The sequence below is a fragment of the Coturnix japonica genome, chromosome 2 (assembly GCF_001577835.2).
Source record: "Coturnix japonica isolate 7356 chromosome 2, Coturnix japonica 2.1, whole genome shotgun sequence".
NCBI lineage: Eukaryota > Metazoa > Chordata > Aves > Galliformes > Phasianidae > Coturnix > Coturnix japonica.
This window is the reverse complement of record NC_029517.1, coordinates 3,312,551-3,326,308: the sequence shown is the minus strand read 5'-3', so window position 1 is coordinate 3,326,308 and position 13,758 is coordinate 3,312,551.

Here is a 13,758-nt window from a genome sequence, read left to right as displayed (position 1 = left end):
AAGGATATATTTGAATTCATACCATTTATTTTCATTTCCATGATTATTAATATAGGGAAGATTTAAAGGAAAGGGATTATACTCATTGTATTATGCTTCCCCAGTCACGACAATTAAAGCCAAGCAGATGCTTATAGCATCATCAAAGCAGTGGAAATTCAGTTGTGAAGGTGAGATTTGCAAGTGGAAATATCAGTCTGAGTGAGCCTCACACAGTTCCTGCCAACTGCCTGCTCACTGCCTGCCCTCTGCTTTCCTGGAGGCTGCAGAATGCAACCATATTTTGAGATTCTCAGTGGAGAAATGCAAATGCTTGCCTGAATGTACCTTCCTATAAGGGGGATTTCTGGGCAGTTCACATGCTTTGCTCAGCAATAGGCAGGGAAGAGATTTTCAGCAGGTAGACATGACATTTGTCCTTATAGGTCCCTTCCAACTTGGGATTTTCTATGGTGGGATATAGCAGTGGAGATAAGAGATGTCACTGCCATTGACAGGAGTGTTAGAACTAGATAATCTTCTATGCTCCTTCCAACCTAAACTGCTCTCGGATTACATATGAATAAGCCATGAAAACATGGGATGGCTCCACTTAAAAGGTGTTTCTATGCCACTATCCCATTCTTGTCAGTGGTCACAAATGAGTGCCCAAGAGTCAGATGATCTGCCTTCATTTTAACACTGGCATTCTCTTAAATCCTTCAGAATCCAGGACACAGTGCATCTTCTTCTGTAGAGCATTCAATTAGATAAGATTATTCACCCCACTGGACCTGGGATATTCCCTGTGGTTGTACGGAAGGCAGGGTGACTTCCTCCTGTCTGGCTTTGTGAGCAGGGGAGAATTCAATTCCAGGATGAGTCCTAGGATCTCGATGGGAGGCTGACTGCACTGAACAAATGAACCTCTTTTACTTTGCTTCCTGATGGATGAAGAAGTTGTGTCGAGTAGGGTGAAGTTGGGGACACAAACCACTGGTCTCTCCTCCTGCAGAGCAATACAAAATGCATGAGGTTTAGACATAGGAAAGTTAATCTGCTTACATGTCTGAGAATTAATCATGGACTTCCTCTGCAATAGCATCCCCCAGGTGCTCAGCAGGGTTTGTTAAATTTTGCAAACAAATTAGGCAGTGATTGGCTCTTATTTGCACTGAACATTTTTCTCTATTCTTTGTTTGAAAACTCCTCAGCTACACAGAGTCCTGTAATTATTTCTTTGTTTGCTTGTCCAAGATACATTTTATAATAAGAGTATTGAAATTTCTCCCTCAGTGGGAAAAATAATGCTATTCCTGGCTGTGATAACCTGAGATATTATTAAGCTTCCCATGTGAGTCCTTAAACTATTGCCTTCCCCTGCATGTTCCATTAGATATTTGCAGAGTGCTTTGCTCTGGGCATCAGAATCATTGGCATAAAGAGTGGCCTTATGTTGCAAGAGGGATTCTGTGAGCCTTCTGCTGTTGCTCTGGTCAGCACTGAGGTGGCTGTTCTCTTGGCTGATGTGCCCATACTATGTGCTCCTTCAGAGCAAATCCACTCAGCTCACCTGAGGGTCACCTGGTTGAATTGGTGGGTCTTGGTTTCTGGCTCCTGGTTCCTCAGCTCCTATTGTTTGCTTGGTGATGCCAGCATCCAGACCTAGAGGGAGGTTGAGTCAAAATGAGATGGAGAAACAGTCTTTAACCTCTGCCTTGTCAAGTTTAGACCCAGAGCATTTCCAGAATTCAGCTTCTTGCCATAAAGACATAATAATCTAAACTTGGATATAGAAAATGATTTACCAGCTTAGGCTAATCCGGCATATCCTAATGAAAACAGAGGTGTTGGTGCTCATGCAAGCAGCTTGGATGGTTGTTGCACATGGGGAGAAAAAGGACTTGGGGGAAAGCCATCAGGAAAAACCTACTGGGGTAGATTTCAGCAGTGCAAAGTAAGTACTTCCATAGGTTTTCATGGGAATTTAAGTCTTTAACTGCTTCCAGGCTTTTGTAAATGTCCTCTATGAAATAGGCTCGGTGCAGACACACCAGGGACAGAGAAATGCACTCATTATCCAAACAGTGAGGAGAGATGCACATGTTTAGAAAGATCTTTCGGTATACAAAGCATTAAGAATGATGATAAAATCACTTCACTTAGCTGCAGAGAGTAATCTCCTGGCATCTGCTCAGATCTGGAAGGTGGACAACATCTCCTGGCCTTGTGAAAGTCTAATGAGGTCGGAGATGTATATAAATATGTCCTATTTACCAGGGAAGAGGACATTTGTCGAGGAAATGAATAATTTCAGGGGAGTATAAACTAATCAGAGATATTTGGAGAAGGAAGATGCTCATATAATTGGATTTGAACCAAAGGGTAATACAATCATGATGATGAAGGCCGGTTGTTTATCACCTTTTGTAAAACAGCTGTATGGGCAGAGTACAAAGAAAGAAAGAGTGTTACATCTCTCTATAAAAACCTTCATATAACCTCCTGAAGATTTGTAGGGTTAAAAGCAAGAGGGGATAATGAGATCTTCAGATGTGACCTCATGAATGTCATCATCCTTCCCACTTCACGGCCATCTCTGTGCTGACTCCGTTACCTCGTGTTTGATGGTAACAAATCTTCTGGAGGAGCAGCAAGTCATATTAAAATCCGTGAGTCAATTCTGTAGCTGCAGTTCTCAGAACTGCACTCATTTGGAGTCACGAAGAGTCTGACACTACACTTAAAATGAAAAAAATACACGATAATAAAAGATGTCTTTCGGTTCCTCGTAGTACTCTCTGAGACGGTAAAAATTAAATCTCTGTTAGAAATCATCCTGGCTTTTAATCAAGTGTCTGTGCTCAGTTTAGAGGCTGTAAGAAACACAAGCTTCACGCTGTGATCAAATTGCTTTTGCACACCACTGGAGCTTGCAATGGGTCACAAAAACCCATCTTTTGTGATACTCCCTGGGATTCTGGAAGTGCTGAGAAGCCTTCTTCCAGACAGCAGCACACGAAGGGCTGGATCTTCTTCTGACTTTCATTAACCCTTGATCCCAAGTTAGATGCATTCAATAAAGCTGCTGGGTGTTTTTGTTGTTTTGTTTTGTTTTTCCACTGTGCTGAGATCTACTGAACTCTTTCTATTTCCTGAACCTGGCATCTCTAGTGGGTGAGTGGTGTTCTACTATGTGCCTTTGGTTCACAATGCTGCACACCTCGGTGGCATTCAGAGGCTTCACACAGTCCTAGCTCACAGGCAGGGGAGGGAATTACTGAATTACACATGAATGAGGTTGCCTTGGCAGCAGTCCCTGTGGCTGTAACTTCCAGTCGCAATAGAAACAGCTCATCCTTTTGAGGTAAATTAAGTTCATTACTCTGCAAAGATCATTTAGAAAGAACTTCAAAAAAAATAGGGGCCTGCTAAACTGCTTTCCAAAGGAACATTAGAAGTATTTTATCATCATCTGCTTCTCAGCACCTATCGGAGCTGGGATCGGCTGGTGCCAAGTGCTTGATGACCATTTCAGAGATGGATCTTCAGAAGGGAGATTTAGACTGGGTGTAACATAAAAGCTTTCTTTTACAATAAGGGTCATGAGGCACTGGCACAGGTTGCCCAAAGAGGTGCTGGGTGCCCCATCCCTGTGGACACTGAGGGTCAAGCTGGATGGGGCTCTGAGCACTTGATGGAGCTGTGGGTGTCCCTGCTCACTGCTGGGGAGTTGGATGAGATAGCTTTTAAGTCTCCCTTTTAATTCAAACTGATCCACAAATCTATGACCTGGCACCATTAACTTCTTGCCTCTCCCATGCCTGCTTGTCCTGGACCCCCATTCATTGCTGGGGAACCAAAGTGCAATAGGTATGTCTCAACTACTGTAGCTGTGGGTCTGGCCACTGTTGTGCACAATGAGTGACACATTGTTTACTGCATTCCACATGGCTGTCTGTCTGTGCTGGAAGAATACAGCTTGCAAAGCATGTTCGCATCATTCAGGAAAGTTTGTTCAGAGATTATTTTCCTTCCAGTAATATAAACTGACTGAGGACTGCAAACTGAGCAACTCAGGGTCCCCAGGGTTCACTTTCCAACCAGCAGCATCATATATTCCAAAGCTAAGTAGTTCTCCTGAGCTAATACAAGAAAGATTTCCTCATCCTTATGCTCATATTATTTCCTATAAAATAACAATAGTCTATGCCAAAAAAAAAAAAAAAAAAAAAAAAAGGGTAAAACTCTCATCAGTGGAATAATTTGTTTTATCTGAAGTAATTTAACCACCAGTATTGAAAGAGACATTTGCAAGTGTTAATCACTTTAACAAATGCTTTTGAGATCTCCCAGAGGATGTGCAAATAAGATGTGTAGTCTGAAAAGGATGCTGAGATGTTTGAGAATGTGGAACTTCACTTTTCAGGTGGGTGGGTGTTTTTCTGCCTGTAGGTCAATACTCTTGGGGCATCATCTTTTATTGGGAATATGGAGTCCAGATACGGGGTAGAAAAGAGAGATGTGAATGTAGAAAGGGAGAAAGATTGAGAGATCAACAGGAGGGGGAAAAAGCAGCACAGAAAGTATGGAAGTATTAAAGATACCTGGGCACAGACATGTGTGTAGAGATGGTGGGATAGACTCCTCTCAACTTCCTTTCCTATACAAACTACAGCTCTGGTTTCTGTGGTAACCTGGTACTTCCTACTTAGTCTGGTCTACAAACAAGAAAATCCATCAAAATTCATGTCTGCAGTCTCTAAACCCCACACTGCTCACCAAAGTCTGAACAGCACTCAGGCAACTGAACATTTATTAGCTCACCGTATCAGGAGAAGGTTCATAGGCAGGGGAAAGAATGGGCTGGGGCTCTCTATTTAATTTTTTATTGCCTCTTCGGGATTGTGCAGGAGGTGTTGTCGCATGAAGTTATGGCGTGTTGGATTAATGGAGTCATGTAGGTGAAGAACAGAAATTACATTGGGATGAATCACAGAGAAGTGCAGGAGTTCAGGTACCAATGGTTTTCTGTAGTACAGCATAGCCCAGGGCAGGGACTGTTAAGGGATGAGATTAATCACAGAGCCACAGAACCCTTAGAGTTGGAAAGGATCTTTAAAGATCATCTAGTCCAACTCTTCTGCAATGAATAGAGACACCTACAACACCATCACATTGCCCAGGGCCTGATCCAACCCTACCTTGAAAGTCTCCAGGTATGGGGCATCCACCATGTCTCTAGGCAACCTGTACCAGTGCCTCACCACCCTCACTGTAAAAGGCCTTTTCCTTATATCCAACCTAAATCTGCTCTCTTTGAGGCTGAAACCATTTCCTCTCATTGTACCACAACAGACCTTGCTAAAGAGTCTGTCCCCTTCTTTCCAGCAGCTCTCCTTTAGATACTGACAGGCCTCTCTCAGGTCACCTTGAAGCCTTCCCTACTTCTAGATATTAGCTGACCCCTATGGGAAATCAGGGGCTGAAACCAAAGCAGGGCTGGAATTCGGAGTCCTTGAGCTCAAAATGAAACCCATTAAGTTGAATTCTCAGTGGACAGAATCTCCAGAGGCCAGTTTAATCACTGTTCCAAGGTGGCATTGCCTTGATGATGTGCCACAGGGTCACCACATGGAGTTGAGGGCAATGTGTGTATCTTTGACATTCAAAAATAAAGAATTTCAACCTGAAGAACCCATTGAATATTGGGCCCAACAACATCTTTCAGGTTGAAATGAGTGTGTCAGTGGGTAAACTCTTTCTACAGATGCTCAAAGGCAGCACAGAGATGGGAAGATTATACTTTAGAGGTCTACGGGGTATGTCTTGAGTGAGAACTCTCTCTTGGTTTCAATATCATGAGAGGCATTTTTGGAACTCATCTGACACAGAAACATGGGTAAAAGCATAGATTACGAGGAGCAAAGTTCTTAAGTTAAACACAGCTGAAAACCACACTCGTCAGAGGCAAGGAAACCAAGAGCAACACGACGCAGATAAGAGCATGTGACTGCAAAGATGGTACAGATAGGAACGTGAGCTGTAACATCGTGTACGAGGGGAATTTGGTCAGCCAGGAGCAACCACAAAGGAGGTGTGGTGTGGTTTGCATTGGGAGGAAGAACGGATGTTGTCTGAAAACGTTGCAAAGAAAAATGGCCTCACCCAGGGGACGGCGCTCGGTAGATAGAGCTGACTGATCTAAAACTGTGAGCACTGTGGGCTTGGCTGCTTCTCATGTTCATGAGACAGGGTGCTCTCTGCTGAGCACAGCCCGAATTTCTAGGCACGCTGTGCTCTGAGGGCAAAGCTAAGAGTCAACTTGAGTCCATACAACTCTCTTCTGATAATCTTGGTAAGTTAAAATATGAGTTCTGAGATCTGACTTCCCACATGAAGGAAATATTCAGTAGACAACTATCCAACTAGTCAATTAGTAAAGCCCTGGAACAGTAACGAGCTCAGGGATAGGCCCAAGGGACTCATTATGTGGCATCTCCTGATGACTCCCAGGCTGGGAGCTTGATTGTAAGACAGAGGTGCATTCTCTGCCCTCCTTGTCTCCTAATTAAAGCTATCCTAAATAGTTCCTCACCTGGGTTTACCTTCTCCATCTGTGTCAGATTGTTCCTCTTACACCTTCGCTGTGACACAATGATTTGACAATGAGTCATTCAACCAATCAGTCTTAATAAGGATTATGGTATGAGAGTTTTATGCACTCTACCAATAAGACCCCTCCAATTATTTGTGGTAGATATGGATGTCCCAGTGTGCTGAAGACCTCTCATGTAATCTACTCTCAACAAACAATGTCTGTTCTTGGCACTTCCCAGTCAAAATAAATGGGAAAGGCTGAAAACTGAAGGGCAGCTGAAGAATGAAGTAAAATTGACTTGAGCTGCATGGGGTATCTGATTAATACTAGGAAAATAGAGTGTATCACCATGAGACAGGTCAGAAAATGAAACAGGTGCACAGTGAGGATGTGGAATCTTTATTATTGGAGATATTCAGAACTCAAGAGGACGTGGTCCTGAATACCTTCTGAGGTTGGGTATGATGTTAAAGATAGCCCTGCTTCAAGCAGAGTGTCAGACCCAATGGCACCTGCACGTTCTTTCCAGCTTAAATTATTCTACAGGAACGTGACAAACCTAATTTTGAGTTCTTCCAGACTTGCCATTGTATGTGCTTCTATTCTGCTCTCCTGGTTGTCTGGGCTGGAGTGTTCAGGGAGAGGTCTGTTGTTTCCAGTTTGTAATGGAACAATGAGGAATGTGGCACACTCAAATATCACTGCATTGGAAACTACGTTAATTGAAAATTAAACTAAATGTGGCACTTTGAAGGGAGTGTAATGAGGGAATAATATTACAAACTCAGGCTGTCTTGCTTCAGCCTCACATCCTTGTAAAAATAACCTGTTTATTTTCCTAGCGAATAAAACTTTCTAATCTCACTACTCATGTATAAATCACTTTTTTCCCCTGTGTTGGCTGGTTGTTTTTATTGGTGTCACATGAATCTAAAGGAACTACTTAGCTTGTGTATTAATCATGAGTGAAATTTCCCTCTGAAATAAAGAGGGAATTACTTTTAATTAAAGAGAGGTAATTTAGGTTAGAGGTTAGAATGAAATTCTTTCTCAGAGTGAGGTGAGATCCTGGCATTTTCTGTCCAGATAAGCTATGGGTGCCTCATCCCTTGCAGTTCCCAAGGCCGGGCTATGTTGGACCCTGGGCAGCTGGTGGGGGGCAACCAGCCCATGGCAGGGGGGTTGGAGCTGGATGGTCTTTAGTAACCCTTCCTAGTCTAGATAGTGATTCTATGATTTCTCTCTGAAAAAGAATTCCCCGAATGAAATACCATGGTTAAAAATAAGTGTTGTACAACTTGGTGCTCTCTGGCTGTCACTGGGTGTTTGCCAGCTTGGAATGAATTTTGAATAAGGTTAATTGCTACTTATAGGCTGCAAACAAGGAAGATTTCAGATGACTGATGAAATTATCTTTCCCCCAATCCCAAAGCAAGATAAGGAAAGATGGTGGGAGTGTGAACAAACAAAGCAGAACAGAGCTAAACCCAAAGGGAAGGCAAACCCTCCAGCCGTAGATGTGATTATTGAGGGAATGAGGGAAAGCAGGACTTCTGCAGCATTCCAGAGGTTTAACATTTTATTTCTTTGCAGAAACCAAAGAACTGACTTCCAAAACCTCTCAGTTCTTTTGTCTAGGGAAATCACTCATAGAGAATGAAACAAAGATGTGCTTTCTTAACTGTGCAGATTAGAACTTGGTGGCATCAAGCTGGGAGATAGGAGCTGACCAGAAATATTTATACAATCATAAACAAGAATAGTTGAGCTGGATTAGTTGGATCCCTCTGGCTTAGACTCATGCCTTCTTTTCTTCTGGCTTTTTTTCCTGCCAGACATGCCCTCAAATAGCTCAGACTTCTTTGCTGGATCTTATAAGTTTATTGCTGGTTTCCCAAGAGCTGGCATTTCCCTCTCAGGACTCCACTTCTATAGTTACCAGAGAAATGAGCTTTCTTTCAAATCCAAAATTAAATTTCCAGCCCTCATAGCTGTGGAGGAAAACTAAGCATGGCCAAACTCTAACCTGAAGTCAAACACATATATTATTTTCCTGTGTCTTCCCAAAAGGAAAATAGGAGGTCATGTTTTATTGACTTCACTATAGACTGTTGACTCAAAACGGTTATCAAGAGCACAGGCAAGATGTCTAGTTTTTATTCATTGTTGAGCTTGTAAGTGAAATTTTACACACCCAGTTCACCTGCAGCAATGCTGAAATTACTCCATGCTCTGTGGTCCTTTCTCAGAACCAAATGGTTGCCCCTCTCCCAGATTTTCCTTCTGAAATTGCAAGGTACAAATCATGGCATTCAGGACTGTTTCTGTGTAAGTAACCAGAAACTGCAACATCTTGCATTCAGGAAGGCAAGGTGTGGAAATGAAGATATTGACATTGCAAGTATATACAAATCTGGTACCCAAACATGCCACAATGAAATGATGGAGGATGAAAGAAAGTTCATTTAATAATGAAATACCAGCTGTTATTTTATTAGGGCAAAAAGTAAGGGGCTGTTCATTTCTCCAAGTATTCTTCCATAGCTCTACAGTCATCACTGACTGCTCCATTCAGCAGAGGGAGAGGGAGACCTTGGAGCAAGGCTGAGCCTACAGCCATGACCATAGGCATGGAGAAGCACATGGGGGATCTGCAGCAGTTTATCCTGGTGGAAAGCTGCAGGAGATTGAACATCATTAAGAAAGTGCAAGCTGAAAACAGAAGGTGATGGAATTTCAGACAGTGCCTTGTCCAGCTGCACCTCTGGAAGGCAGGACCAAAAAAAAAGTGATTTGGGATAAACATGAAGGCAAACCTCTGCAAAGCTCACTGGTACAAATTACCATGAATGGGACCATGCCTCTTGTCTTTTCCACTCATTTAAGCCTTTTTTCTCTCCTCCTGTACCATACCCTGGCTGGTAGCCCAAGAACCTCCTTACCAACTGGAGCTGTGTTGTGCCTCTGTAAATCAGCATTATCCCTTGGAGCTTGGTGGCATTATACTGATTTACTTGAGCACAGGGTCTGGCCCTGCTATTGTATGTGATTTAAACAAGATGTTCCTCAGATTTAGGCGTAAGTGAATAAATGATACTTGACGTTTTGGAGAAGCTCATGCTCATTAGAAAGCATTTTGTGTTCCAGCAGACTCACCCTGGTCGTTTATTCACTTAGCTCCACTGCATGCTTTCTCCTGCCCCCCTGATCTCAGCTCTAGAATTCAGAATTGCATAATTATAAAGGTTGGAAAACACTACTAAGATCATCATAGTCCTGGATTTGCATTAGAACTATGACACCTCTCCTATTCAGACACTGCTCCCTCCTGTCTGCCTCCCTCAGGAAACCTCATAATGGGAGGGGTGGTTTGGTCACTTTCTGGTGAGGTAAGATGCCCTCCAGGACTGTTATTCCTTCAAGGGAAAGGAAAAACCACAGCGACACTAAAGGAGATGGAAAGGGGCAGAAGCCTTGTAAAACCAGACTTGAAACTTAAGGTTGGAAAAGACCATCCTTTCAATTCCTACTCAAAATGGTAAGAACTGGACTTCAACTCACAAAGTACAGGCTTTAACAATATGAGTTAGAATCAGTGAATCACTGAGGTTGGAAAAGACCTCTGAGATCCCTCAAACCCAATGCCAACCCACTCCACCATGCCCACGTCCCTCAGTGCCACATCTCCATGGCTCTGAAACACCTCTAGGGATGGTGACCCCACCACCCCCCTGGGCAACCTATGCCAATGTATCACCACTATTTCTGACAATAAATTTCTCCTCATATGCAACCTGAACCTCCGCTGGCACAACTTGAGGCCATTATCTCCAGCCCTAAGTTTCAGGTTCCTGCTTTACAGCGGTGATTTTGGTAGTTTGTTATCTCCCCATCAGGCCATAAAACACATTCAACAAGTATTACATGCACTATTTTGATACTAGAACTGGTAGATACACTCCACATAGACTGGCTGAGTAGCCTAGTTGGCTCACAGCACTGCCTACATCCTGCTGCATAGGTGGCCGCAATCACTCATTGAAGCTCTCCTCCCTCCCCTCATTCATGCACACAACAGATCAAAATGATGCTTTCAATACACCTGCTGCTTCAGTTAAATCATTCACCATTGCTGCATGCAGTATTCCTCCTACAGAAAATGTGTATAGGACTGCATATAAAACACAGCTGTTAGCACTTTGGCAGATATCAATCCTTCCCCTCTGCAAAGGGGCGTTGCTTCCAAACAGACATATTTTGGGTTTAACTTCTTTTCTTGCTTAAAGTTTGGCTGCTTAAATGTCTTCTATTTTCCATGAGCAGATGTAGGCACTTCAGCAGAGCTAATATTACTTGTTAATCTTCATGGCATTTAGAGGAGCACAGAAAAATGGAAAATTCTTTGCAGAGTTTTTGTTCTTCGAGAGAGAGAAGTGGAGAGATTTAGAACTGCCTGTTTCTCAGCCAGCAGCAAATTGAGCCCTCTGCTTCTCACAAGGGGAAGAAAAATGTGTATTTTTAATCTGTGTGTGCATCTAAATCTGACTTGTCTATCTCTGGTTTAGTATTCCCACATTACATAGGTATATTGTATTCCTCTGTCCATTTGTGGTCAGCATAGTGAACCTCCTACACTGCCTATCCCAAAAGCCTTGGTGTATAAAGTCACACTTAGAGTGGTGGTGTCTGGGAAGAAAGCAGATGGGTGCTTTGAAACCACCAATGAAGAATGGGGGAAGTTGGTATCAATTGGGTTAATCCATGGTCCTTTCAGTATCTAAAGGGGGAATATAAGAAAGGACAGACTCTTTTTCAGAGTCTCTTGTGTTAGGACAAGGGGAAATTACTTCAGACTAAAAGAGAGGAGATTTAGATTGGATATAAGGAAAAAAACTCTTTACAATAAGGGTGATGAGGCACTGGCACAGGTTGCCCAGATAGGTGGTGGGTGCCCCATGTTTGGTGGCATTTAAGTTCAGCTGGATGGGGCTCTGAGCCCCTGATGAAGCTGTGAATGTCCGTGTTTATTGCAGGGGAGTTGAACCAGCTGACCTTTTGGGGTCCCTTCCACCTCAAACAATTCTGTGATTCTAAGATCGCGTGTTTGTAGAGAATAGAAGGGCCCTGATCTCAGATAGAGCTGTGTGAAAGGAGTCACCACTCATTTCAGCCTCGTGCATGATGGAAATAGAGAGCTTAAGTTTGGATTCTCTGAAACCATCTAGTTTTGGTATGACTAAATGAGTAGAGAAAAACTATGGGAGGAATGAAGTTACGTTCAGAGAGTGCTTGAAAGTACAGAACAGTCTAGCCAAAGGGATGACATTCTGCAAAAGCCTCCATGAGTTAGGTTTTATGGTGGTTATATTTCATACTCACAAAGAGCAGCATCTGCTTGTGCCCAGTTACAGTCTTCACTCCACAAGGGCAGCACTCCAGGGAGCCACCCCGCATTGTCTGTGCTGTGTGAGATGAAGGCATTGCACAGCTGTGAATGGAATGAGGCACCCCTCCTGACATCGATACCATCAGTGTACCAGGTGGCATGAGGGCATCCTTCAAAATAGCCTTAACATGCGATGAGGGATGGGCATGGACCTCATACAACTTGTGTTGGGTCTGAAGTCATCCATGCTGTGCTTGGGAAGAGCTGGAGGGATTTGAACTAGAGGGTGTTCTGTCCTGTTCCTTTCTGTTCAGGTAAAAGAAAGCTTGGCTGAACATGGAGATTTGGGCTCTAGCAAGTACCAGTGTTCAAATTTGAGTCTGTGTGTGAAGCTTACTTGCACATAAGTAATAGAAATAGGACAGGGGTTAGATGTACGCCTGAATTACACCAAAGGGGCATTGTATAAATCGCCTGGGATATGCGTTAAGGGAGAATGCCTTCTACAGCGTGGCTGTTCTTCCCGAGGGGGACCTCGTTATTGGGTTTCACTTGTAAGTGTAAGGAAATGTGTGCCACCAGATTGCTGTCACTTGTGTGTTATCCAGAGAGCAACTGGGACAAAGCTTTCTGCCTTCTGCTTCTCTCTCCTGAGTATCATCTGATACTGACGTTAGTCTATGAATGGGATCAAGGCACTATAATAATCTCATTTGCTGCCAAGACCTGGGGAGCTCCATCAGGAACAAGCATTTGTGCAACTGCCTTTGGTCAGCAGTGTTCCCATTCCTCGCTGCTGGGACCTGAGTGCTTTTTGAAATCAGGCCAATCATTCAATGCTTATCATTTAGAAGAGGAGAAAAGGTTAGTCCCTTTTTCCACTTGTAGTTAGCCAGGCGAGGAATGCTAGCACGTCTGCATGAGCAGCATAGCATGAATGCATTTCTGGCACATGAGTGTGCTGGAGTGTTCTCACGCAGTATATCAAATGTTGAAGCAAGGAGCATATTTTGCCCAGCTCTTCCTCTTGCGCAAAGCACACATGAATCAAAAGAAATGCAATAATTAAACAGTGACACAGGGAGGAATGTCCTTAAATTTCACCAACAGTAAACCAGAATTTTTATAAGTAGTTGGGACTGAACTGTGCTTAGGAGAAAGATTTCAGCATCTGAATTAGCACATCTCTAAATGCTGCTGTCCAGCAAGAAACAGAGGCTGGAGCCAATGAAATTTATTCGTCGTTATCCTGAAAGCCATGAGCTCACACCATTAAAATCACCCAATGCAAAGTTTCCTAGAATCATAGAATCATTAAAGTTGGAAGGAATCCATAAAGGCCACCTAGCCCAAGTTCCCTGCAATGAACAGAGTTTTCAGAGACATCATTAATTGCCATCTTTGTATACTCAGAATGAACTCATTCCCATCTTTCTGTATCCACAATGAACTGTAGGATCTCATGGAACTCCCTCCTCTTGAACACAAGAATACCAGGTCCACCTAGGGGTTCCTCTAAAAAATTTTAGAGTCTCTGAGGCCCACGGGCAAGAAAAGACACAAAGGAGATATTTCACGAGAATCAATAAAGGTGTCATGGTTTTGTAATTTTGTAATTTTGCTATCAGTATTCCACATCATAACATCATGTAAAGTATGGATACTTCTATTGAATGTGCAGTCCACAGAAGAAGACTACATATCCCAGAGAACAACGGGGTTAATGATAAGTCATGGGACCAGGACGCTGTATAATCTCGTTTCCAGGCTGGAGTGCCCTCCTTCTTCTCTC